General features: G+C 44.6%; 1 protein-coding gene across 3 annotated transcripts in view; it reads left to right on the top strand.

Moving 5' to 3' along the window:
* The window catches only part of SLC7A2 (solute carrier family 7 member 2), a 70,571-nt gene that overhangs the window by 2,392 nt on the left and 42,682 nt on the right, over positions 1-25,497 (top strand). The window lies entirely within an intron of this gene.

The raw sequence follows: 25,497 nt of genomic DNA, 5'->3' as shown, positions 1-25,497 counted from the left end.
TTTTCATTGTCTTTCCTTTCAAAAACGCTTCGTCCTCTGAGTGTCTGACCTGTAACACATGCTCAGCACTTCTTTATTGTTGACTGAATTCCACTGATTGCAGCAATTTGGAAAAGGGGATAATGCTCATCTGCAAACGTATTTGTTCCTTCATTGTCTATTTACTGAGCCCCCGGCGTTGTTCCAGGCACTGGAAAGCCAAAAGCTGTGTGTAGCTCTAAGTTTACAAGGATTCTGTGATCATTTTACATTTGGGAAACATTGGTGGATTTTAAGAGTAGTTGTGTACACTTTTTGTCACTTTATATTTAAAAAATGCCCCCACCTGTAGAGGACTTCAGTGCTTTCTGTTGGCACCAGAGAACAAATAATGCTCTCCCTCTGGCTAATACATGAAGATGGCTCTTCTAGCCCGTCATTGAAAGCACGTTTGCTTGGCGGGGTTTTTTTGTTTGCTTTTTCTTTTTCTTTTTTTTTAAAACCTGGTAGCAACAAATTTTTCCCGATTCCTCCTGTGTATTCTCTCGCTTGCCTTTCTGTCTCTTGTTTTAGAAGCACTGCCTGTTGCCGTGGCAATGTTGGGGAGGCTGTTGAGGAAACTAAAACCACTGAGTGGTCGCCACCCGTCTCTAGTTAAGAAAATCACGATATGATTTACTAATCCATTTTTCTGGGCCAGCTTAGTAAACGTAACTGCTGCATATTGGTTTGTAGAAGCAAGTGCACGTTTTGCGTATTTCTGGGGAGGGCGTCTGCTGCGGCGTGTCACCTCCTCACTGGTAAGTACAGTCAGGCTGGCTGGGTGAGCTGAGTTAAGGCAGCTCTGGTTTGAAAGGCTGCCTTTGACTGTGTGGGTCACATCTCTTCCTTTTTTACTTAGGTGTTTATTTTGGATATTTCTCTTCAGAAAGAGAGTCCTGGTTCCTTGTTTTTCTGAGTGTGCGTGGACATGACACGTTGAAACTCTTGGGGTTTCTTCACACTGAACTTTATACTTTCAAGATGAACTTTATACATTCAGTCTAGAGTGTCGCGTGTGATGACTTAAGGGGGCAGATGTCATGTATCTAATAAATGCTTTCTCCCACTTCCGCTGCAATAAATAAGTAGAAAGTAGTAATTATAACATAAACTAAAAGACAAAGCAAAATCAGAATGAAAGCCGTAACCACGCACCCACTCTAGCCCTGAGTGCGAGCTCCTCCCCTCGGACCTGAGGCCGCTCTGAGATTCAGCAGCGAGGGGGTGAGATAAGCCACTTCCTGACCTCCCTTCTAGTAAAAGTAAAACTACAAAACCCTGACTATGTTGTACTCATTTTTGGAATATTTGGTGAACAATACCCAACAAAGAATTGTTTATGTTCCTTGTTGATTCTTTCCAGTTTTTCCCACACTCGGGAGGGCGGGTAATTCTCTCCTTAAGCTTCAGCAAGACTCCCTACGCCCTGATGGTTCTACTGCCACAAGCAGTTTGTCCCCTAAAACCTGTTCCTGCCATCAGGGGCCTAGTGATCTGGCCAGTGTGTAGAGGACGATGACACCGGGGTGCCGATTGCAGCTGTAATTAAGATGCTCTCAGTTGATACTTCTACTTTAGCCTGTCTTTTTTTTTTTCCTCCATCTTTTTTTGTTTGTCCCACTTAAAAAGTCAAGTAATGAAAAAAGTAATTCTTAACGCTCCCTTTTTATTCATTTTACCCTTGGGCACTAGTACCTGGAATTCGCGGTCAGGACTGCCTGCTTAGGCTGCAATCTCGCCCTGGTTCTGGGGATCGAGCCGTCATTTTGGTAGAGAGTGATGATAAAGGTCATTTTCAGTAGCAGAACTAGCAGGATCGTGTAGAGACTCCTAAGGAGAAGGTGCAGTCTCTTTGCAGGTTCAAGGTGATTTGTTTATCCCTAAGTATGAACTTGGGGCAGAGTTTCAGAATGCAGTCTAATTTCTACTTTTAAAGTCCTACTAGAATTTGTAGAACTTGAAGTAAATTTGAGTGATGGAGGTGGGAAATCCTCTCCGTATGACATGCAATGTCTATTTTTCCAGAATCAGGCTTCTAAAAGAAAATACACATTTGGCAGAAACACTTGAATGTGATTTTTGTGAAGGCAAAATTTGCCGTGACTAATATGCAAAATATATAACGTTTAGCAATTTTTTGTGCAACCACGTTACTGAGTACAGTGGATAGGCTGGGATTCCTTTGGAATGGGAAATGTCTGACTTGTAACTTTGGTTCTAAGAATATCCCAGGAGATATTCCATCTGGAGTGTTTGATGATTAGAGGTTAGCTAATGCATTTTAGACAAATGCATGTGGCATATATCTATGGCACAGACCCAGAATCTACAGAGAAGCAAAGCATAAATGACGAGGTCCCTGTCCTCTCGGACTTGTTCAGCCAGTAATAAAGATAACATTGACATACAAGGAGAGGAGTGTGGTAAAGCTGCACCCGCGTGAGCCAGAGCACTGTAGGTGTCACGAGGAGGAAAAAAAATGTATTTCCAACTTTAAAAAATGCTTTGCATTCCTGACAGAGAAAATGCTCCGTCAATGTTAGATGTTCTTATCATCCTTACTCTTGTTACTACTGCTGCTAGAAACACTCCCCCTCCCCCTTTCTCATCCCCCCTCCCCTTTTTCCTCTCCCCACCTCTACTTCCTCCCCTCCTTCCCTTCCCCCACCCCCTGCTCTTTGGTGAAACTTGGGCCATTAGGAATTGAGTTCTGGCTGAGCACTTATTCACCAAAATTTGCTTTTGGGTGGGGGTGTGTTAATTCTTAGTAATGATTTCATAAAATTGCTCATGATTTCTTACCCAGGCCTCAAGACAATTACGATGTTTAACTGAAAAGTTCAAACTATCTTGATGGGTCTTAAAATCTAAAACACCTAGGCAACTCTATTTTTAAGTGGGAATTTCAAATAACTAAGAGTCGTCCAAATGTACAATCAAATTAAGGACATGGAATTATCTTCATTTCGCAATCGGGACAACCAATTTGTTACATTAGGGAGACTTGTCCTCTTTGGACAAACCTGATGAGCTTAAAAACCACAAAGCGCCTTGTCAAGAATGGAACGACGGGGGCCCTTCCGCCGGCCCTCCCACCTGCTGCTCCTCAGGAGACCCCCTGAAGACCCCCAGGAGCAGTCAGCCCCGGCATCCCGGTGACGGCGGCCTCAGCTCAGAATGGACAGAAGGCCGACAAAGCGTGGCGGAAGAGATGCCATCTTGGAGAAAGCCGAACAAAGTAATGCTACTAATTCCGACACGTTCATTTCATTTCTCCATCATTCCTTGGAAAACCCATCTGGGTGCAGGCTTCCTTCCCCACCAAATCCTGTCTCTCTGGCTTTTCCCTGCCTTATGAACTCCACCTGGAGGAGAAGGTGCGGGGTGGATTGTTTTTAGGTAGAACTGTGTTAGTATTTACACGTCGAGGTCCGGTCTGGGCGGTGTCCGTGCAGCTCTTAGCAGCTCGACTAGTGGAGTCAAGGGTGAGAACTAGAGGGCGCAGTGGGGTGGGGTGCAGGAAGAGAGGACGTTGGCCTCTGCTGTCTTTGTGTTGGGAAGACTCACGACAAGTTTCATTCATTGTGATCAACTGACCTTGAACCAATGGTACGTACGTCGTTCCGTCTGCAGAGAAGGACTTCCACCTGCTTTCCTCTGCGACTCTCTTCGTTTTGATGATGCTCGCACTTCAGGGAAAGGAAGAAGAGGCAGCCTGCAACGAGAGCCGCGCTGGAGTACAGCGGGAGGGCCGTGGGCATTCTGCGATGGAATGTGTGTCCTCCCATTCCACCCAGCACTTCCCATCAGAACAATGCTCACGGCCATGCAAATCTGCCTCCCCAACAATTTAAATAAGATTCCTGGCACTCGGGTCTCCCTGAATCCTTACGCAGTGGACCCCTGGGATGTCGGGACCCGCCCATGCCCCCTGTCCTGCAGTGCCCATTTCAGCTCCTGGGGAAGAAATCTTCGGAGGCATTCCTCAGGCTCGGGGCTGCCTGGTGCACGTGCTTTCTGCCGGCTGGTAGACGTCAGCACAAGTCAAGGTGGGGCCGAGAACTGCTTTCCATCTTCACCCTGGCTCCCAGGTAGGTACGGCAGAGGGGGGACTGCGTGTCGAAGACCTGTGACGATGACACAGCGGTGGCAAGCTCATCTGTGCCGTGGTGCCAGCAGCGCCCTGGCCTCAAGGGCACACTTTGGACTTTAGTTACGTCCAGCATTGCCATCTTTCTCTCCCCCAAATTCACAGACTGACCGATTTCATTTTCTGCCTTGCGGCTCAGGAAATGAATCTGATTCTTAACGTTTTAGCCGAGTCGATTTTCATGGAGTATGTTTTTGTTCCCATTGGGAAAAAGTGAGAGAGAACGGATAACAATGGTCAGTGCCCTCTTCCCCTGGAACTTCTTTTGAGGGACATTTGAAATCGAATCTCGCTGGCATTGTGTCCGTCTAATTGATGTGGATCTTCTCGTCGACGTCACTGGAATTTGTAAACTCATGACTGAATGGAACTAAATTATGATACGAAGGAATGTAAGCATCACTGGGAGCCTGTGACTTTTTAAAGTGTGAAGTGACTAACCTGTATATGGCTTCCCCTGAACTGTTAGGTTGATAGTATGCCAAATTGACAGTGAGGCAAAATGAAGAATTTTAAAATTGATTTCTCTGATAAAATCCTTTATCCTTTACAAAACTTGCTTGGTGAGGGGCGAGGGTTTATAATGGTTTTTATTTTGCAGAAAGGCCTGCTTTCAGATGCATTACATTTGTGGCAAAAGGGCTGTGTAGGTGGGGTGGGATTTGTGTGGGCAGTATTCATCAAAAACAAAAACAAACCAGAAAAGCCTGGCACAAAGCACATTTAAGCGCTGTTGAGAAGCCATAGTGGATGTTGGTGAAATTCGTAGTACTAGAACTGTAGAAACGTCCTGGCCTGATGCCTGCATTAAACTTCCCTGAAATTTAGAATTTTTCCTTTAAGACAAAATCATTTTCTCATTTGACCTGTAGCCAAATAAGGCTGGGCATGCTGGAGCGTCGTTTGGTTACATCGCTGTAAAAATGGTGAGACACTTGGGATGTCTGGTTTGGTATTCAGGCTCCAAACTTCACAATACTTTTACAACTTTGTGGCAGGAAATTTTTGAAGCTTTGGAAGTGTTTCTCAGTAGCTTCTCTAGCTTTTGGACAGTTATTGAATGCCTGGCGCTACGTATGTGCCAAGCACGGGGCTAGACATGCTTTGGGAGGGAGCTCAGCTCCTGGGAATGGCATGTCAGAGCTCTCTTTGTGGGCCTTGAGCAGTGCCCAGTCGCACAGCCAGGGGCAGAGTAACGACGGGAATCTTGCGATCTAGCGTTTAGACTGAGAAAAAACACTGCTTTCTCTCCGGCCATCCTGCTTTAGTGAGAACAAATCCTAATAGTACGCTCCTCCCGCGGCAAGAATTTTAGCAGTGGGAATCAAGATACAATTTTAACTTAAAAGTTTTTACGTTTTAAACGTTCCTCGAAATTAACGTTTGAGACATTTGCAAACACTGACGTTCATATGATGTAGCTGATTTTGCTAAATGGTATACTTCTGCCCTCCCCCCCAAAATGGAAAAAATATAATCTTAACCTAAAATAAATAGATTTAAAATGTGTTCTAAGCCATTTAAAGCCATTAGGAGTTAAATCTTGTAAATGGTACTTTTAAACAAATACGTTTGGTTTAGAGTGCTATGGTGCCATTCAAAAAAAAAGAAAACTTTGGATTTTTACTTTTTCTGATTATCATAGGTAACAGATGGTTTGCACTTAGTTCAGTGATCCAAACAAAAAAAGAGCAGACTTGGCATAAACTTTCTGGTGACTGTGCATTTTCTCTGCACTGAAATGGATCAGATGAACTTTCTGAATAACGAATACCATGTTTACATTATTCTGATCTTTTTTTGCTGCAGAGTACAAAAAATAGGAAGGACAAACAACCTAGCATTGCCACTTTAAAAATTATCCTTTTGGATTATTTAGAGTCCTTTTTTATTCTTACTGCTTGCTACCTGTAGGTCTGTTGCATACCCTGACTGCTGGTAAACGTTTTAAAAACTGAAAACACAATAGCAGAGACGTACTGAAAATTAATTTTTATAAGAATTTTAAATCTTAAAGCATCAAAAGCTCGCATTGTTTCTCTAAGCCCGCTTTTGCATGTATGAGGCACAGTTGCTTTCCAGGAGCTGCCTTCCTGCTGATTAACCGTCATCACAGGTTTTCATCGTCATGTGTTAACTCTTGCCGGTGTGGTGGTGAGAGGCGGGCAGACTGTGGCGAGCAGGTGACTCATTACTGGAGCCGAGGTAGGTAGCTCCAGGGGTGACCCACGCAGGACCCGCCGTTGTCGGTACCACGAGTAATGGGACGGTTCTGGAGGCTTTAGTTTCAAGAAGGAGCTTTACTTCATCACTTGTATACTCAGTTTAATGCATTACATTTTAGGCCAGAGAAATCGGGAAAGTTGAACCATACGATTTCACTTCCTATTTTGTATTCATGAACTTGAATTCTGGCCGTTTTCAAGAATTGGGAGAAATCTGCTCATTTTATTGAAGTAGGTGTGATTTCTGTTGAGGAAATAAAAGAGGAAAAAATGTAAGTATTTTTCATCTTTTTTTTACCCACCCAAACGATAGGTGTGGAATGATGTTTTTAAATCAGGGAAAGTGGCTAAATGCTGCAGCCAGCTATCTCCTGAAATTATTTCCTGAATTGAATTTTCCACATCTTTAAAGGCATCATTTAGAGGATTGCTAGCTTTTAATAAATCATAGAGTTCCTTTCAAGCAGAAGCTAACACCTTCCTGTCCTCACAGGTGTGAGAATGAGTTGGAGATTCTTTGTGTGCGGATACATCTGCAGAAGAGTCAACAAGTCCTAACCGGTAGCATGTTTCTTATATTTATCAACAATAAAGTGTTGAGAATATAATTGCAGAAGGATCCAGCATTTTCTCCTTAGTTTATCTCAATCTTGCACTGTCGATTATTCCAGCTCGGTATCTCAGCACTTAGGAAGGAGAGGGCTGGGACCTCAGAGGACCCTTTCGTTTCTTTCCTGCTCTAAGGAGGAAGAAGGCTGGCACAGAGCCCGTGCTTGCTCATTACTCCTGCTGTTTCCCCGGGGACCTCTGGGCGCCTCTCCTGGCCGCAGCGGGTCTGGTGCCATCCACAGGGCCCGGAGACCCTGACGCAGCTGGGGTTTCCTGCCGTGAAGTACGGCAGGGTGTGGTCGGGGGCGTGCCCAGCAGGTGGGGGAGTCTGTGTCCCCCTTCCTCGTTCTTACCCTGGAAGTCCCAGTGGCCAATCTTGTGGCTCCGCAGGTGCTTCTCCAGTGGGCACCGAGTGTCAAGGCCGAGCTCCCGTGTGGGTCAGTCTCTAGTGGCTCCCTTAACCACCTGCTGTCCTGGCCATGCAGACGGTTAGCCTTGAAGAGCATCGCTGCCTTTTGGACAAAGGCTTGCGGGGGCGTGCCAGGGGCAAGTCCGGCAGCCGCTGCAGCGTCTGCTCTGTGGCTTGAGACTTGCCATCCTTGTTTTCCCGCTAATCTTACACCCCCTTTCTGTAAATCCCCACCCTGAATGCTAACTTGTAGGATAACTGACAGCCTCTTCAGAGTGACAAAATAAAGAGTGACTCTGGGGGCCGAGTCCATTTATACCCTCTCCTGAACTTGGCAGGGAAGGTCATTTTATAGTGACTCTTGGAGGACCAGTGGTAGGGTTTGAGATGTCAGCTTCTCTATTGGTCATCAGTTTGAGTCTTTGCCTTCGTAACTTTTAAATGGCACTAGAAAGGGCTCAGTGCGTGATGTGAATCACATTAATACAGTTACTGCGTTTTGAAATCCTGTTATTACATTTCTTACTGTACAGATTGTTCACAGAAGAGGCAGCAGTCAATGAATTACGTTTGTATTCAAGTAATATTTGTCTCTAAAGTATTAAGCATTATGTTTATATTAAAAGAATGATTGCACTTAAAAAACATTTATTGGAGGACATATTTCAGAGCAGCTTTTTCTAGGATAATAACCATTTTATAAGGACTTACTGTTACAAGGCACTAAACTGGGGCTTTCTATAGCCTAAACAAGCAAGAACCCTCTAGTTGAAAAAGTTCCCCCTTTGACAGTTTAGACTCTGAAAGTTAAATTTTTTTTTTAAAGAAACTTGGAACCCATATCAGGGCTGTGAAAGTGTATGTTCTTTCCACAAGCTGTCTCCTGACAAACTGTGAAATACAGAGCCCATAATTTCACAACATTGTCTGCCCTTCTTCAAGTAATCATCTTGTTTAGGAAGCTGTGGTTCACTGATGCATTTTAAACTTGATGCTTTGGTTTCTTTTTTCTTAAACATGCAGTCGTTCAGTAGTTAGGGAATGCTCTCCAAGCACGGAGCTTCACTACTTAACTTAGATGTAGGCACAGCTAAAAAAGAACACGTGCTTTGAGCTCCTGGAACTTCTGTTCCAGGTCAGGCTGGTTGGTGGCTTGGTTACCTGGAGAATAAAAGACGACTTTTTCCAAAAGTCCTAGAGACGTACAATCCACCATCCATCGTTAGAGAATAGAACCCCCAAGAGGCTCTGGAGTAAAAATACGTAGCTCTTCTCCACGTCTTAAAGAGCTTGTGTGGTTGTGAATTTGCTCTAAGCTACAAAAATAAAATCAGGTGTTTTCCCTTCATTCACACAAAAAGACCGTTAAAAACCTTGCCTGATTAATTTTCCCAGTTTTAAAACATTGCCGCCTGCTCTCAGGACCTTTTCTATACGTCTGTGGAACGTCACCCGTCCCTGGGCTCCTCTCACCCTCGCCCAGCCTCCAGCTCGTCCTTGACGTCCCTACAAGGGCATGTGCTCAGCCGAGGAGGTTTGCTGGGAGCAGGATCTCCTGCTCCTTCCGAGGCTTCCTCGACCTCGCCGAGTCCCCCAGGGTTTCGTCCCCGGTCCTGAGGCCAGGCAGGTACCAGGAAGGGGGCACGCAGGTGGGGGAGAGCCAGGCTGGGGTTGTGGGCAGCTGCGGGGACCCGGTGAGCAGCCGGCTGCACCCTGACCCCCGAGGGCCCGCGCTGGGAGAAGAGATTTTCTGGTCTAGGTCTCTTAACTGTGCAGGGACAGACGGGCTTCCGGCAATGCCAAGTGCGTTTTCACTTCTCGAGCGTCCGTATGGGGGGCCGGGGGTGGCAAAGTGTGGGGGCTCTCCTGAGAGTTGACCCCACAGCTGCCTGAACCTCAGAAAACTGCAAGTTTTGCGTTTCCCAGATTTCCCCCCTTTCTTAAAGCTATTCTGAGCTGCAAGAACACTCAGTCTTGATTAGGAGACTGTCCTTTTCTGGTTTCTTCCACTCCTTGTCCATACTCATTTTCTCTCCTTCCGTTCGGCCAAAATGTCTTGTGAAAAGATCGATGAACCAGATTCTGCCTTTTCATAACCATAAGTCGCAGCTTCCTTAAGTCTCAGATGCATAACAGTAATGAGGCAGAAGCAGCGGGCAGTCACTGCTAAATTTTACTGAAATAAGGAAGTTTCCTCTTTCTGTGGGATCAGAATATCCCGAGTATTTAGAGTTGTAGGAGATTGTTGGGTGTGTGGTGAGTAGGTATGTTGGTAGAGTTCTTGTTGGAGGTGGCGGCTGCCTGCTGAATTAAACATTTCATACGGGGCTACAGAGAAAAAGAGAGAAAGGGGAATTATAGTTATTATCACTAAAATAGACTTGTAAACCTTCCAACTTAAGAAAGGTTTACCAAATCATTATTTCCTTGATCTGAGTAGGGGGTAGCTATCTGATGGTGTAATGTCCTTTGACACTTTTCCAAAGTCATCAATAATGAGGACATACTGCATGGGTTTGTTTTTTTTTTCTAGTACCATGAACTCACATGATTGCCACGTTTTTGAAATATGAAGGTGTTGGGTGGGGTAGGAGGGTTTCGGCAGTGTAGACTTGGGCATAAACAGTCTACCTTTAATCCTTTCCCTGCTTAATATAGATGCAGAGAGTCATGGGCGAAGATTTAGGTTTTTTAGTCATAAAAGAGAAATTGTATCATTAAATCTCAGAATCTGAGCTGGCAGATAATCTTAGTTAATGCCCTTATTTTTTTTATTTTTTTAAAGCAGTTTTTTTTTTTGCTAATGCCCTTCTAACCAGTCCTCCACCCACAGAGTTTCTGAATCATCTCTTCTGTGTTTAAAGTAATGACAGAAGCCTGACACTGGCATTGGGCAGCCTTTTATGGGTAAGAACACTCAGGCAAGCCTGCATTAGGGGGGCCAGTGGCTTATTATTTTTATATTATATCCTTTATTCCTAGTTTTGTCTTTCCAGTAATATAGATAGAGTCATTGTCTTCTGGCATATTGTCATTCAGATATTTGAAGAAAGTTATCTCTTGCCTATGTCTTTTCCTTTTTAGGAATTGAGAGGAGCTGCACATAGAAACAATACTGATTTGTTTCTGAAACCTCTTTGCTCTTTGTCACTTATTCGTTTGATCCTTGCAACAGTTCTCTAAGGTCTGTTTCAAGGAGTGTGGGACTCTAGCAACTCGCCCAAAGAAGCACGGCTGCTGGTTCTCCAGCCTGTGGGTTCCCACAGCGCCAGTGCACCTTCTCTGGGCCACAGCTGCATCCCTGCGATTAAACCCAAACACCTGCAGGTGCTTTAACTGCCCTTCAGATGGTGACATGGTTTCCAGGTCCCTCACTCCATCCTGGTCACTCAAAAAGAAATTCTGATAACATATATATAACAGAAGTTTTGCCATTTTAATCATTTTCAAGTGTACGATTCAGTGGCATTAATTGCCTCTGCAATGCTGGGCTTCTGTCACCACTTTCCCTTATGAAAATACTTTCCCATTAAGCAATAACTCGCCATTCCCCCCCCTCCCCCCCCGCCACCCCTGGTAAGCTGGAATTTTTCTGTATTTCTGTGAATTTGCTTACTCTTGATATTTCGTATAAATGGAATCATACAGTATCTGTCCTTCAGTGTCTGGTTGTTTCACTTAACATGATGTCTTCAAGGTTTGTCCGTTTTGTACCCTAGCTGAGTAGTGTAAATAGCACCACCTTTTGTGCCAGTTTTCCATAGCCACTGCACCATTTTACATTCTCTCTCTTTTTTCAAAATATTTATTTATTTATTTCTCTCCCCTCCCCCCCACCCTGGTTGTCTGTTCTCTGTGTCTATTTGCTGCATTTTCTTCTTTGTCTGCTTCTGTTGTTGTCAGCGGCACTGGGAATCTGTGTTACTTTTTGTGGTGTCATCTTGCTGTGTCAGCTCTCCATGTGTGCGGCGCCATTCCTGGGCAGGCTGCGCTTTCTTTCGCGCTGGGTGGCTCTCCTTACGGGGAGCACTCCTTGCGCTTGGGGCTCCCCTACGCGGGGGACACCCCTGCATGGCAGGGCACTCCTTGCGTGCATCAGCACTGCGCATGGGCCAGCTGCACACGGGTCAAGGAGGCCCGGGGTTTGAACCGCGGACCTCCCATGTGGTAGACGGACGCCCTAACCACTGGGCCAAGTCCGCTTCCCCCATTTTACGTTCTCAACAGCAGTGCATGAGAGTTCCAGTTTGTCCACAGCCTCTCCAGCCCTGTTTATTTTCCATTAAAAAAAAAATTGCCAACCTAATGGGTATGAAATACGGTATCTCCTTGTAGTTCTGATTTGCATTTTCCTAATGGCTGATGATGTTGAGCATCTTTTCATGTGCTCATCAGCCATTTGTAGATCTTCTTGGGAAAAATGAATTGCTTCCCCCCACCCAGATGATAGTCTCAAATACGTGTTCCTTGTATTTTTCTTTTTGTCCAACATCCAGAACTGAAGGGAGCAGTACCCTGCAGCTCCACCAGCTCAGCCCTTCTGCGTTGCCCGGCAGCTGCTGTCTTGAGCTGGGTGACGTAACCACCCATTAGCATTGGCCTTTGGCCAAGCTGCGGCAACAAGTTTCTTTCCTTAACGCACACGGGATAGAATTTCATCTCAGTTTAGAAGGTGTACCTCCTGACTGGACTGTTCATTGGCAGAGAACTGCCTGTGCTTTGCTTTCTACGACGTGGCAGTTAGCGCTTTACTCGGGAGATGTTCTCTGTCCGCTGCACCCAGGGCTCCTCATGGAAAACTTTTGAGTCCAGAAGGAACTGTGAACTTCACACTCATCTCCTAAGATGCAGCAAACTAATCCAAAATGTCAGTGGCTGCTAAATAGGACCGTCAGCCAAAAAAAAGAGCTTGTTTTATTTTTGAAATCATACCACTTGGTTACGTGGCTCCTAAAAGGTGAAGGCCCGTTTTATATTCTACTGTGGCGCTTCGGGCAGACCCGGTTTTGTGTCCTGACTTTGGCGTGCCCTAGCTGTTCCTCCTCTCTCTAAGCGTTGGGTGCTAGTACCCACCTCCAGGTTTGCTGGGTAGTTGGGTTGGGTTGGTCTATTTAAGGCACCTAGCCTGGCTTCCGAAACCCAGTAAAGCCTCCATAAATGTTAGCTCTCGGAGCAGCATCAGAAATGAGAGTCCTCACGGCGGTAGGGTGTTGTGGACATTTCATGAACAGGCGTGACGCCAGGAACTCACCAGAACCCTTCTTAAATTTTAAACCGATATCTGACTTTTGTCGAGCAGTGTTTGGAGGAGCCTGTCTCGCCCTGTCCCATTTGCTCGTCTCCGGCTGGCTGCACCTCAGGCTGCTGGGTGCCGCCCTCGCAGCCCAGCAGGTGAGCCTCCACGGAGGCTGCGCCGTTGCCTTACAGGTGGGGGCTCAATTTCTGTGGCCTGGTGCCTGCCTGCCCTGTCCTCAAACCTCTCAGACGACTTGTCTCAGGGTTTCCCTGCCCCGCCATCTTGCCCGCTCCGTTCCCTTCAAGGTCACACCTGCGTCCGGGTGTGTAGACTTACCGTGATTCTAGCAGGCCATGAACTAACTCATCAGTGTGGAGGCAGCGGCCCCCGGAGCTTCTTTGGGGAGGGAGAGGGAAGACTAGGCGGAATACGAGGGCATTTTTGGGACATTGGACTGTCTCACATGACGTTGCGATGATGGATGCCATTGTATAATCTGTCATCACTTACAAAATTGTGTAGGACCGAGTGTAAAGAACAACCCATGGTGAGTGAAACTGCTTCAGTGTGGGTTCATCAATTGTAACAAGTGGACCCCACTCACAAAGGATGCTGTTGCCATGGGAAAGTGTGGGAGGGGGCGGGAGGAGGCCTATGGGAATCCCTGACATTTTTTATGTAACATTTATGTATCTAAGTATATTTTAAAAAGAACTAAAAATAAATGTATTTTTGAAAAAGAAATAAAGGGAAAAAAAGATGATGTGTATGAAGCAGAGGCTAGTTTTTCCAGGTTCCCAAAACAAGAGCCACACTGGCTTTACCAAGTCGACCCTTGTGGATTGCTGGGAGCCCTCCCGACTGTGTCTTCTCCATAAAGCCTTCTGGGAGATCCAGGGGGCTCTGCCTGCCCCCCGGGGCCTGGACCAGGCGGCACCCCATCTACCAGGAGAACACCTGATGGCGTGACAAATCTCATTCCCCAGCAGTGCGTTGGGGAGAGTTTTCCATAAGAAGGAATCTAGTGATTGTCATAGTGAAACGCATGTATTAAAATTAGATTATTCATAGTTTTGTCTGCAAGAAGGAGTTCTTGGTGATTGTCATAATGAAACATATATATTAAAGTTAGATTATTCTTAGCTTTGTGTGCTATTTGATTGCAGCATTTGGGGGCATTTTGAGACTTTGATAAGTGACAAATGTGTTTTAAATCTTTAAACATAGATGTCGTGTAAAAAAAAAATAGCAAACATGTTTTAGGTATGAATCACCAAAGGTAGAAAATTTCCTATTGCTGGGAAAGTTCTGTCAAAATATATTTCAAAGCAGAGAATGTATTTTTGGTTATAATAGATATTCACTTAACTCTTAAATACAAAATTGTAGGTTTTTTCCCAACAAAAATTTACTGTCAATTCAAAAAGTTAAAAATGTTCTAGTATCCTTTCCAGTTCGGACGGTGTTGCGATAAGTTCCCAAGGGCACACTTCCTTCCCTCTAGGTGCTTTATCCCTGAGTTTGTGTTGGGGACAAGAGACAATCAGCCTGATTCATGGGGAGCCCCAGTCTGCATGGGCACCGAGTGCCACTCAGAGAGGGACCCCTGGGCATGATGGGCTCTCGGAGGGAGAGGACACTGCCAGTCGAGGGGCTGGAGAGATGGTCTTGCAGGGAAGGTGAGATTCGAGAAGGCCATGGCAGAGGGTAGTGGTGGGTTAAGGAGACATCCTCTGTGGCGGGACAGCCTGAACACAGCAGGGAAAGTATCGGAGCCATTGTCAACACGAACAGAATTCTGAAGGAAGGTGGAACGTAGGGGAACTGGAGATGGGAAAGGAGGAAGAGGAGGAATGACTAGGGTCGTGGCTCCCATTTATTGAACGCCTGTTAGGTACACCAGGCACTGCTTTCATGTCTTGTCCTGGTTCATTTAGGCCTAAGGGAGATAAAGCTAGAAAGAGAGTGGGGCTGTAGTTGAGCATGGACTGCTGGGCCGAGGCATTTGTATTTTACTTGGCCGTGAGGCATCTGCATCGCAGCGAGGAGTAAGAGGAGGCCCTGAGATGGGAAACGGACTTTGGCCCAGTGGTTAGGGCGTCCGTCTACCATATGGGAGGTCCACGGTTCAAACCCCTGGGCCTCCTTGACCCGTGTGGAGCTGGCCATGCGCAGCGCTGATGCGCGCAAGGAGTGCCCTGCCACGCAAGGGTGTCCCCCGCGTGGGGGAGCCCCACGCGCAAGGAGTGCGCCCGTGAGGAAAGCCGCCCAGCGTGAAAAGAAAGAGCAGCCTGCCCAGGAATGGCGCCGCCCACACTTCCCGTGCCGCTGATGACAACAGAAGCGGACAAAGAAACAAGACGAAGCAAATAGACACCAAGAACAGACAACCAGGGGAGGGGGGGAAATTAAATAAATAAATAAATCTTTAAAAAAAAAAAAAAAAAAGAGGAGGCCCTGAGAAGGAGAGCCCGGCAGGAGGACTGGTCCAGCGGTGAGGATGGCGCCCCCGAAATTGTGGACGGAGCTAACGGGGCCTGTTATCAGCCCCCATGAGCGGGACTGTTAGTATTTTCGTCTTTACACATTTCTAAGTCTTCAAAAAGGAAGATAAGTTTTTAAATAAAGTAATACAGTTGCTCATTTTATATACCCAGTATTGGTTTTTGACTGCAGAATTGGTGCATACAATTTTTTAAGTATCTTTAAAGCAAATCAGTTCCGTTACATGCGTTAATGTTATTTAAATTTTAAACTTAGCGCTAAGATATGTTTCCGAAATGACCTTTTACAACCGTATTTTAGGCTTATAATTTTTTAGATGCAATTTCATTTAGAAAGAAAAGCATACCATGCCACGATGATACTTTCCTCCCCTGGTTGATCCTGTTGATTAGGCTAGTATATGCAGGGTAAATTCACTTTTTCCTATCAGTCTTTTCTTTAGTCCTTGAGTTTTGTTTTTTTTAAAGATTTATTTATTTATTTATTTCCCCTTTCCCCCACTGCCCCTGCCCCAGTTGTCTGTTCTCTGTGTCTATTTGCTGCATCTTCTTTGTCCACTTCTGTTGTTGTCAGCGGCACGGGAATCTGTGTTTCTTTTTGTTGCGACATCTTGTTGTGTCAGCTCTCCTTGTGTGCGGCGCCATTCCTGGGCAGGCTGCACTCTCTTTTGCACTGGGCTGCTCTCCTTATGGGGTGTACTCCTTGCGGGTGGGGCTCCCCTATGTGGGGGACACCCCTGCATGGCATGGCACTCCTTGCACGCATCAGCACTGCTCATGGGCCAGCTCCACATGGATCAAGGAGGCCCGGGGTTTGAACCATGGACCTCCCAGTTGGTGGACTGATACCCTATCCACTGGGCCAAGTCCGCTTCCCAGTCCTTGAGTTTTTGTAGGGTGCTTGTCAAGGAAACATTATTTATTTACAGCATGAAACTGTATTTTGATAGAGGAAGGTAAAAAATATATATATTTTGGAAAAATGGAGGGAAACCCTTGCAGGATTGGGGCAGTGTTTGAATACTTCGAGCTGTGTTCTTTCCTGCCACAAAAAGCTTGTAAAGGGCTGTTTGTTCTTTGTGATGGATGGCAGGGGGCAGGGTGGTGCAGGACTGGGGGAATTTGCATCCGCTTAGTTTGGCAGGATTTGGACAGTCCCTTGATTCTAGGCTCTTTCTGTCTCATTGGTTTGTGTGAGCTTTTTGGTTAAGGAATGCCACTAGGGAGTCCTCTCTCGTCCACCCCCATCTCCGCCTGCCATGCGAGCCCCAGGACTGTCCCGGGAGGCAGCCGTGGCTGGGGCCAGTCTGGAGGTGGAGCCGGTGGGTGAGGACTGACCCTGGGCTGCTCTGTGATCTCTTTCCAGCTTCCCGGCAGCAAGTCTCTCATTAGCATGGGGTGCTGGGAGAGCCCAAGAGGCTGAGCCATGGGGAAAGCCTGTCCATGCCCAGAGGAGGCCTTGCCAGCAGCGGCCAATTTGTAAAGGGAAGACATCAACCCAAAGGTGAAGGCCAGTTTCTCAGTGCCCGTTTCCCCATTTGAAAGACGTTTCCAGTCAGGCAACGTCCTCGGGGAGATACTGCTGAGTGGCCACGCTTGGGGAAACTGTATTTGGGAAGCTCTTCTGCTTGTGAACTGAAGTTTCAGGATTTCGTTGAGGCTGTACCCGTCATGGCTGTCGTGGCTCCAACTACACAACCCCCAGGCAAGGGGAGGAGAAGGACCAGGCTCTGCGTGGGTATGGAAAGGGAAGCCCCATCCTTGGAGAAGCAGGGCTGGGCATGCGTCTAGGTGTGAGTGTGTGGCCCTCTTCGTACCACCTAGTGTATGACTGAGCAGAGATTCTTACTGGACTTTCTCACGTCTTCGCAGGTGATACAATAGACAAATAATCGGTTCTCGCGCTCTGTCTCACTGTTTTTTGCAGGGCATGTACGTGAACTCCTGGGTTGAGGACTAAGTTCTCAGGCTCTGGAGCATACTGTGACCATTGGACTAATTCTAGCTGGTATCAAGTAACGGAAAGTGTCCTTTGTGATTTCTAGGAAGTACCCTTTAAAAAGGGAGTCTGTTTTTCACCCTTTCCTGCTTCCCTCTGGCTCGAATGCAGATATGAGTGCTGGAATTTGGAGAGCTCTTTATGCCAGGAGGGTGAATGCCAGGGAAAGAGGCCTCAGGGAGCCTGCCTGTCCGTATGCGTGGAGCTCAGGCTTCCAGACTTACTTTACATAACAGACACGTAAGTTTTGATTCAAGACACTTCTTTTGGGAATTTTCTCTCACTGACAGCTGAAATGAATCCTAACAAGTAGAGAGGACTTTTTGGAAATAAAAGTAGCAATGAAGATAGGCAAAAGGGACTTAAGTTTTCAATACAGAAGAATTTTTTATAGTGAAATTTTTATAGTAAATAATTTTTTATTTGTTTAGTGGTGTTAAACTAGAACAAACTAGTTCTGGAATGAATGTTTAAAAATGCAGCACATTTATGGCTTATGTAGGTTTTTTGGCATAAAAGTGGGACATTAAAAAACTTGGAAAAAAATTTCTATACCTACAGTTCTGTGAAAGCTTTAAAGTTAGTTTGAATTTTTTCAGTATGCTCATAAACATTCATGTGTTTGGGTTTTAAAAATGCATTTGTGGTCAACCCCAATCAAGATGGTAAGTGGGGCACTTCAGGCCTCTGTCCCCCCAACAGAAGCTTTGAACACCCAGCAAGAACAGGCAGAAACATCTTTCTCAAATCTCCAGGAAACAGGTAAAGGACTGCAGTAGCATGTGGATGCCGAATCAAGGAAAAGGCTACCTAAAAGCCAAAGGAGCTTGTGACACCCTACCTGAGCCTGTCTCCCACCCCTCCCAGCTTGGCCCAGAGCCAGCTGTGCTGCTGGTGCAGATTCCCTGCTGCCGGTTCTGGAGGAAGCAGAGTAACCCTCATGCCCCTCCTGGAAGTATGTGTATTTTTCCCAGTCTGTCTGCTGGTGGCCTGCAGTAACGTGCTTGCCTGTGTGGAGAAGGCAGCTCACAGAGCCCTCCTACAGATCACTGTGGTAGAGCAGTTGAATCACGGCTGCCCAGGGCCACAGATTGGCAGCTGTAGGACATACAGTGCAGTGCCCAGAGCCATGAGGAAACTGTTTCCCAGGGAAGGTGACAGTCATAATGGGGGATCCCCAGAGCCACGTATGCATACCCCGGACAAGACACATGTGCAGAAAGGATCAGGGCAGGGCTAAACTTACGGTATAGAAGGAGAGCATTGGCTCAGGCCAATCCTCAAGGACTGGAAAAGGTGTTTGCTTTTGTTCATTTTTTGTTAGTTTCTGGCGTGCAAGAAAAGCTCTGTCATAACACTAGCTGGAAACAATTTAAGAAGCAGGCCCTAAAGGGTCTGAATTCCAGCAACAATGCATTAAAATATTAAAATGTCCAGTTTTCAACAAAAGATTATAAAGCATGCAAAGGAACAGGAAGTGATGGCCCAGGCAAAGGAGAAGATTAAAGCATTAGAAACCATCAGTGATGAGGATCAGACCTGGGACATTCCAGACAAAGACTTTTTAAAAAATGCTCCTAAATATGCTCAAAGAGCCAAGGATAAACATGGACAAGAAACTACAGGAAATCAGGGAAGCGATAGATGAACACAGAGACTATCAGACTATAGATGGACATTATGAAAAGGAGCTAATCAGAAATGAAAAATTCCCTAGAGAGGTTCAACAGTAAATTGGAGCTGGCAGAAGAAAGAATTAGTGAACTTGAGGATAAGACCATTGAAATCGTCTAGTCTGAGGAGCAGAAGAAAGAAATAATGAAGAAAAGTGAACAGAGTATGGGAAACCTGTGAAACGCCACCAGGCATGCCAATATATATGCACTTTTGGAGTCCCAGAAAAAGAAAGAGAGAAAGGGGCAGAGCGAATAGGCAAAGAAAGAATGGCTGAAAACTTGCCAAATTTAATGAAAGGCATGAATATACACATGCAACATGGTCAACAAACTCCAAGCAGGATAAACTCAAATAGACCCGCACTGTGCCACGTTATGATCAAGCTATTGTATGCCAAAGATAGAAAATTCTGAAAGCCACAAGAGAGAAGCAACATGCCCTGTACAGTAGAGTCTCAATAAGTTTAAGTGCTGATTTCTCATTGGAAACCATGGAGGCAAGAAGGCAATGGGAAGATATATTTAAGTACTGAAAGCAAAATATCTGCCAGCCAAGAAATCTGTATCTGGCAAAACTGTCTTTCAAAAATGAGGAGAGATTAGAACATTCCCAGTTAAGCAAAAGCTGCAGTAGTCTGTTACTACTAGATCAGTGCTATAAAAAATGCTAAAGGAGTTCTATAGGTTGAAAGGAAAGGACACTAGACAATAGAGTGCAGTCGCATCAAGAAATCAAGATCTCTGGTAAGGACAATGACAGGGGCAAATATAATGCCAGTACTATTTATTGTATTTTTGGATTGTAACTCCACTTTTTACTTCCTAGAGGATCTAAAAAGCAAAAGCATAACTTGTAAGGATAAATTAGTGGTTTTAGACTTATAATGTATAAACATGTAATTTATGACAACTACATAAACATGGAAGGGACAGAAGTATATAGGAACATAGTTTGTGTATATTAAAGTTAAGTTGGTATTAAGGCAAATGAGATTGTTACAGTTTTAAGCCCCATGGTAATTACAATGCATATTGGAGAATATGCAGGCTCATAAAGAATTTAGAAGACATTTCCAGGGGCAGGGGACAGAAGGAATGGAGAGTTAATACAAAATGGGTGTAGGGTTTCTACTTGGAAAGATGGGAAAGTTTTAATAATGGAGTGGTGAGGGTACTGCAACATAGTGAATGGGATTTATCCCACTGAATGGTGTGCTTGGGAGTGGTTGAAAGTTTGTTGTATATTTATTTCCACAATGAAAAAAAGAGCAACTAAAGAGATAATGACAATTAAAACAAAACATGATTGGTGCTGTATGTAGCCCTGAAAACATGTTCTGAAAGTTAATCTGTTCCTATGGGTGTGAACCCATTGTCAGCAGGACCTTTTGATGAGGCTGCTTCAGGTAAGGCGTGGCCCACCTCCGTCAGGATGGGTCTCAGTACTATTACTGTGTCCTATATAAGAGAATGAAATTTGTACACAGACGAGAAAGCTAAGGAACCCAGCAGAGAAGGAGGAGACCAGGAGACACCCCTGGTGTCTTGCCATGGGATAGAGGAATGACAGATCACCAGCAGCCAGCCCCGAAACGCCACAGTCTTTGGGAGAAATCTTTGCTTTGATGATGCCTTGGTTAGACATTTTCCCGGCCTCAAAACTGTGAATGAATACAGTCCCATTGTTCAAGCTGAGCCATCTCATGGTATTTGCTTAATCAGTGAAAGATAGTAAAACAATGATCTGGACAGATTCTAGTAAGGAGGGGTGGGAGAAAACTCAAAAGGACATTATTTGGACTTATGAAAAAAATGGAATATAGATTTGAGCTTTATGGGAATGTTAATTCTTTAACTTGGTAACTGCACTTAAAGTGGAAATGTAAGTGAATATCTTTGTTCTTTGGAAATGTACATGGCAGTATTAAGTGTTCAAGGGATATTATATATACAACCTATGCTCAAGTGTTCAGAAAATGAATTGATAAGACAGACACATAGAGAGGGATTGAGACGTTGGATAGATAGAATGATGTAGCAAAAGTGACATTTTTTAAATTAATGGGTCTGGGTATCTGGGGGCATAGGAGTATGATGGAGTTCTCTGTGCAGGATTTATATTATTATTACAACTGCTCTGTATGTTTCAAAGTATTTCAAAATATATAAGTTTAAAGTTAAAAAGAAAAAGTATGGACTTGTGACTTCCAGTGATGATGGGAGAGTGAGGGGGAGCTCCAGGATTCAGTCCTTTCATGAAAACAACTATTAAGCAGGCAGGAACTATTTGAAACAACTATTTGAAACTCCAGAGGCCAGAAGCACACTGTACAGCATCCAGGGAAGAACTGGAGGAAGAGACTGCTAAAATTATGGTAAACAACTGTACATTGCTCTCTCAGCCCAGCAGCTCTTGCAGCAGGTTGCCATGATATCTAATCCCTGGCTGACTGCTGCTGACAGAAAGGGACAAACAAGTCCTCTTCCCCAAGAACAGGGGTGTGCACTGACCATGACATTGGGTGACTGAATTTGGAATCCTGGGTCTCGGCTCTGAAGACAGATTCCCTGCAAAGGTAGTGGCAGCTGTTGTTTCAGCTGCACCTTGAACAAAGGTGGTGGCAGCCATAGTTTCAACCCTCCTCAGACAGGAGCAGAAGAAATGGAGATTCCAGGATGCAGCCCCTCTTCAGGGCTGCAGGGGACAGTTAGCTGAAGGGCTGCACTTGATGGACCACCCAGGAAACTTCAGCTTTGGGGAATCATCAGAGAGGTTTTGGTGTCCTTCCTGAGCCCTCCTCAGAACACGGAGCTATTCTGTGTGCCCTTCATGGGTCCCTAGCCTTGTTGAGGCAGGAAAGAATGACTTGGAAAAGTCCTCCCAGGGTGACCCTCTTCACAGAAGTTACTCTCCAAGCAAAAACTGTGAGACAATGAAGAAGAAGAGAATGTGTATATACTGAACAAAGCTTTTAAAAAGTGATCTTAAAAATACTAAATGAAATTAAGGAAAATACAGAGAAAGAACTACAGAATATCTGGAAAACAATGAGTAAGCAATATGGAGTCTTAGTAAAGAGACAGAAAGTTTAGAAAGGAACCAATTACTGGAGTTGCATACCATAATAACTGAAATGAAATTTGCCCAGCAGGGTGTCAAGAGCAGATTGGAGCTGGTGGAAGAAAGAATGAGTGAACTCGAAGACAAGATACTTGAAATGAGTCAGGCTGAGCAGCACAAAGAAAAAAGAAATATTAAAAGCTAGAATAGCCTAAGACAGCTATGGGACACTATCAAGCACACCAATATATGCAGTATGGGGGTCCTAGAAGAAAAAGAAAAAGAGAAAGTAATCATCAAAGAAATGACAGAGCATCTCCAACTTAGCATTATGAATATCCAAGAGGTGTTATGTTATGAACATCCAAGAAGCTCACAGAACACCAAACATGATAAATATGAAGAAAAATACACCCCGCCAAATTATACTATCAAATGCAAAAGACAAGGAGAGAGTTCTGCGGGCTGCAAAGGAAAAGCAATGTGTTACTTACAAAGGAATCCCAATAAGATTGAGTGCTCGTTTCTCATCAGAAACTACAGAAGCAAGAAGGCAGTGGGTTGAAATACTTAAAGTCCTAAAGGAAAAAAATTGCTAGCCAGGCATTTTATATCCAGTGCGACTATCTTCCAAAAATGAGGGAGTGATTTAGACATTCTCAGATGAACAAAAGCTGAGGGAGTTCCTCACCACCAGACCTGCCCTACAAGCAGTGCTGAAGGCAGTTCTTCAGCTGAACCAGAAGGACACTAGCCAGTGGTTCCAAGCAGCATGATGACATAAAGACCTGAGGCAAAGAAAGCCATTTGGGTAATTAGCAGTGCCAGTATTATTGTGTTGTATGGTTTGGTATGTAATTCCACTTCTTACTACAGGTGCTAAAATGCAAATGAATGAAAAATAATAATTCTAGGTTAAGTTGATATCAAACCAAATATAACTTAAGTATTTAGGAAGTAAAATTTTAACCTAATGGTAACGACTAGGAAAATAGAAAATATATCCAGATATAAAATGAAAAGGCACTCTATGTATATTTTTTTCAAAGAAGAAATACAGATTACCAAGTTGCACATGAATAGATGTTCAATATCACTACCTATTAAGGAAATGCAAATCAAAACTACAATGTAATACTGTTTCATATCTTATTGAATGGACATTGTTTAAAAAAAAAAACAAATAGAAAACTACAAGTGCTGGAAAGATGTGAAGAAATCGGAACACTCCTTCACTGTTGGTGGGTGTATTAGTCAGCCAAAGGGGTGCTGATGCAAAATACCAGAAATCTGTTGGCTTTTATAAAGGGTATTTATTTGGGGTGGGAGCTTACAGATACCAGGTGACAAAGCATAAGTTACTTCCCTCACCAAAGTCTGTTTCCTCATGTTGGAGAAAGGTGGTTGCCGACATCTGTGAGGGTTCAGGCTTCCTGGGTTCCTCTGGGCTCACGCCTGTTTTCTGCACAAGGTCAGCTGTAGACGATGAGGCTCTCTAGGCTTTGCCTCTCTCCACAAGGTCAGCTGTAGACTATCAGGTAAATGGCTCTCTCTCCTGAGTTTCTGCCATGTCTAAGGAGCTGTCTCTATCCCTCTGTGTTCTTCTCCTGACTCAGGTCCTCTCTTCCCGGGGCTTGCTTCTCTTTCCTTTGTGTGCTTTACTTCCCAGGGCTCCAGCTCAGTACTCTAGCATCAAAACTCTAACTCCATCCTTTGCCACGTTTTTATCTATGAGTCCCCACCCATGAAGGGGCGGAGACTCCATGCCCAATCAAAGCCCTAATCATGATTTAATCATGCCAGGTACACACCAGTTTACTAACATAATCCAATATCTATTTTTGGAATTCATAACAATATCAAATTGCTACAGTGTGAGTGTAGGGTGGTGCAGCCTCTGTGGAGGACAGTTTTGTGTTTCCTCAGGAAGCTAAATATAAACATAGAACTTCTGTATGATCCAGCAATCCCACTGCTAGGAGTATATTCAGAAGTACTGAAAGCAGGGGCGTGAATAGACATATGCACACTGATGTTTATAGCAGCATTATTCACAACAACACGTGTCCATCAACTGATGGCCTAAATGATGGCTAAACAAAATGTGTGTGTGTGTGTATGCTATTGGAATATATTGTAATCCTCTTCTGCTATAAGAAGAAATGAACTCTGGATGCATGTGACAACAGAAGTGAACCTTGAGGATATTATGTTGAGTGAAAAAAGCCAGAAACAAAAGGACAACTATTGTGTGGTCTCCCTAATACAAACTAAATACAATGCGTAAACTCATGGAGGTAAACTCTGGAGTACAGGTTACTAGGAGATGAGATGAGAGTTGAGAAGGGAGAGTTGAGGCTTAATGTATGTAGCGTGTTTGATACGGTGGATTGTAAATGTGTGGAATTGAATAGAGTTGATGGTAACATAGTGGCTGTAACTAGCACGTCTGGTTTGTAAATGTGATTGTGGCAGAGAGGTGTAGTCTAGGGATGTAAATGCCAACTCAGAGAAAGCCAGAGGATAGTCTAGGGACTGAGAAACACAGTGAGCTTGGTGCTGAATGAGGATTGTGGCTAATATTAGAAACACAACAGTGGTCTTCTACGAACTAGAACAAATGTATGTCACTGTCACAAGCTGGTGAGAATATAGCGATGCATGGGGAAAATACAGTGAATGTAACTTATGTTCTATAGTTGATAGTAATATTTTAATATTTTTGCATCAGTGGCAAAAAAGGCGCTGTATCAGTGCTAAGGGTCAGTAATAGTGGGGTATGAGGGAGTGCGGGATTTTTCCTTTTGGAGTAATGAAAACATTATAAATATATCACCCGAGGTGATGACAGCACAACTCTGTGATGAAACTGAGAGCAGCTGAGTGTACACTTTGGATAGAATGTGCACAGGGGACCGTATAACTTACAGAACATTGTGGTGGATGGTGGACTGTGCTTAACAGAACAGAGTTCTCATGACCTATAGCAAATGTACAGTACTAACATATGGTGTTAATAATGGGGCGGCTTATGGAAGAAATACACCAGATGTAAGCTATAGGCTGTAGGTAGCAGTAATATTTTTATATTCTTTCATCATTTGTTACACACATTCTACAACAATGCAGTGTGCTGGGGTGATATATGGGATTCCTGTGTGTTACACATGATTGTTTTGTAAACGCTCAACTTTTCTGAATAAAAAATTTTTTTTTAATATCCTGGGTCCTATTTGGAGTGATGGGAATGTTTTGGAATGGATGGTGGTGATGATAGCATGACACTGTGAATGCATTTAACAGCACGGAAAGGTATTTCTGAAAATGATTAAGAGGGGAAATGTTAGATTGTATATATGTTAACAGAATAAAATGTTTTTAAAAATTCGTGGATGGGGCGGCGGACTTGGCCCAGTGGTTAGGGCGTCCGCCTACCACATGGGAGGTCTGCGGTTCAAACCCCGGGCCTCCTTGACCTTGGCCCACGTGCAGTGCTCATGCGCGCAAGGAGTGCCGTGCCACGCAGGGGTGTCCCCCGCGTAGGGGAGCCCCATGCACAAGGAGTGCACCTGTAAGGAGAGCCGCCCAGCACGAAAGAAAGTGCAGC

The sequence above is a fragment of the Dasypus novemcinctus genome, chromosome 29 (assembly GCF_030445035.2).
Source record: "Dasypus novemcinctus isolate mDasNov1 chromosome 29, mDasNov1.1.hap2, whole genome shotgun sequence".
NCBI classification, from domain to species: Eukaryota; Metazoa; Chordata; class Mammalia; order Cingulata; family Dasypodidae; genus Dasypus; species Dasypus novemcinctus.
This window is presented reverse-complemented; position numbering and strand designations above follow the sequence as displayed.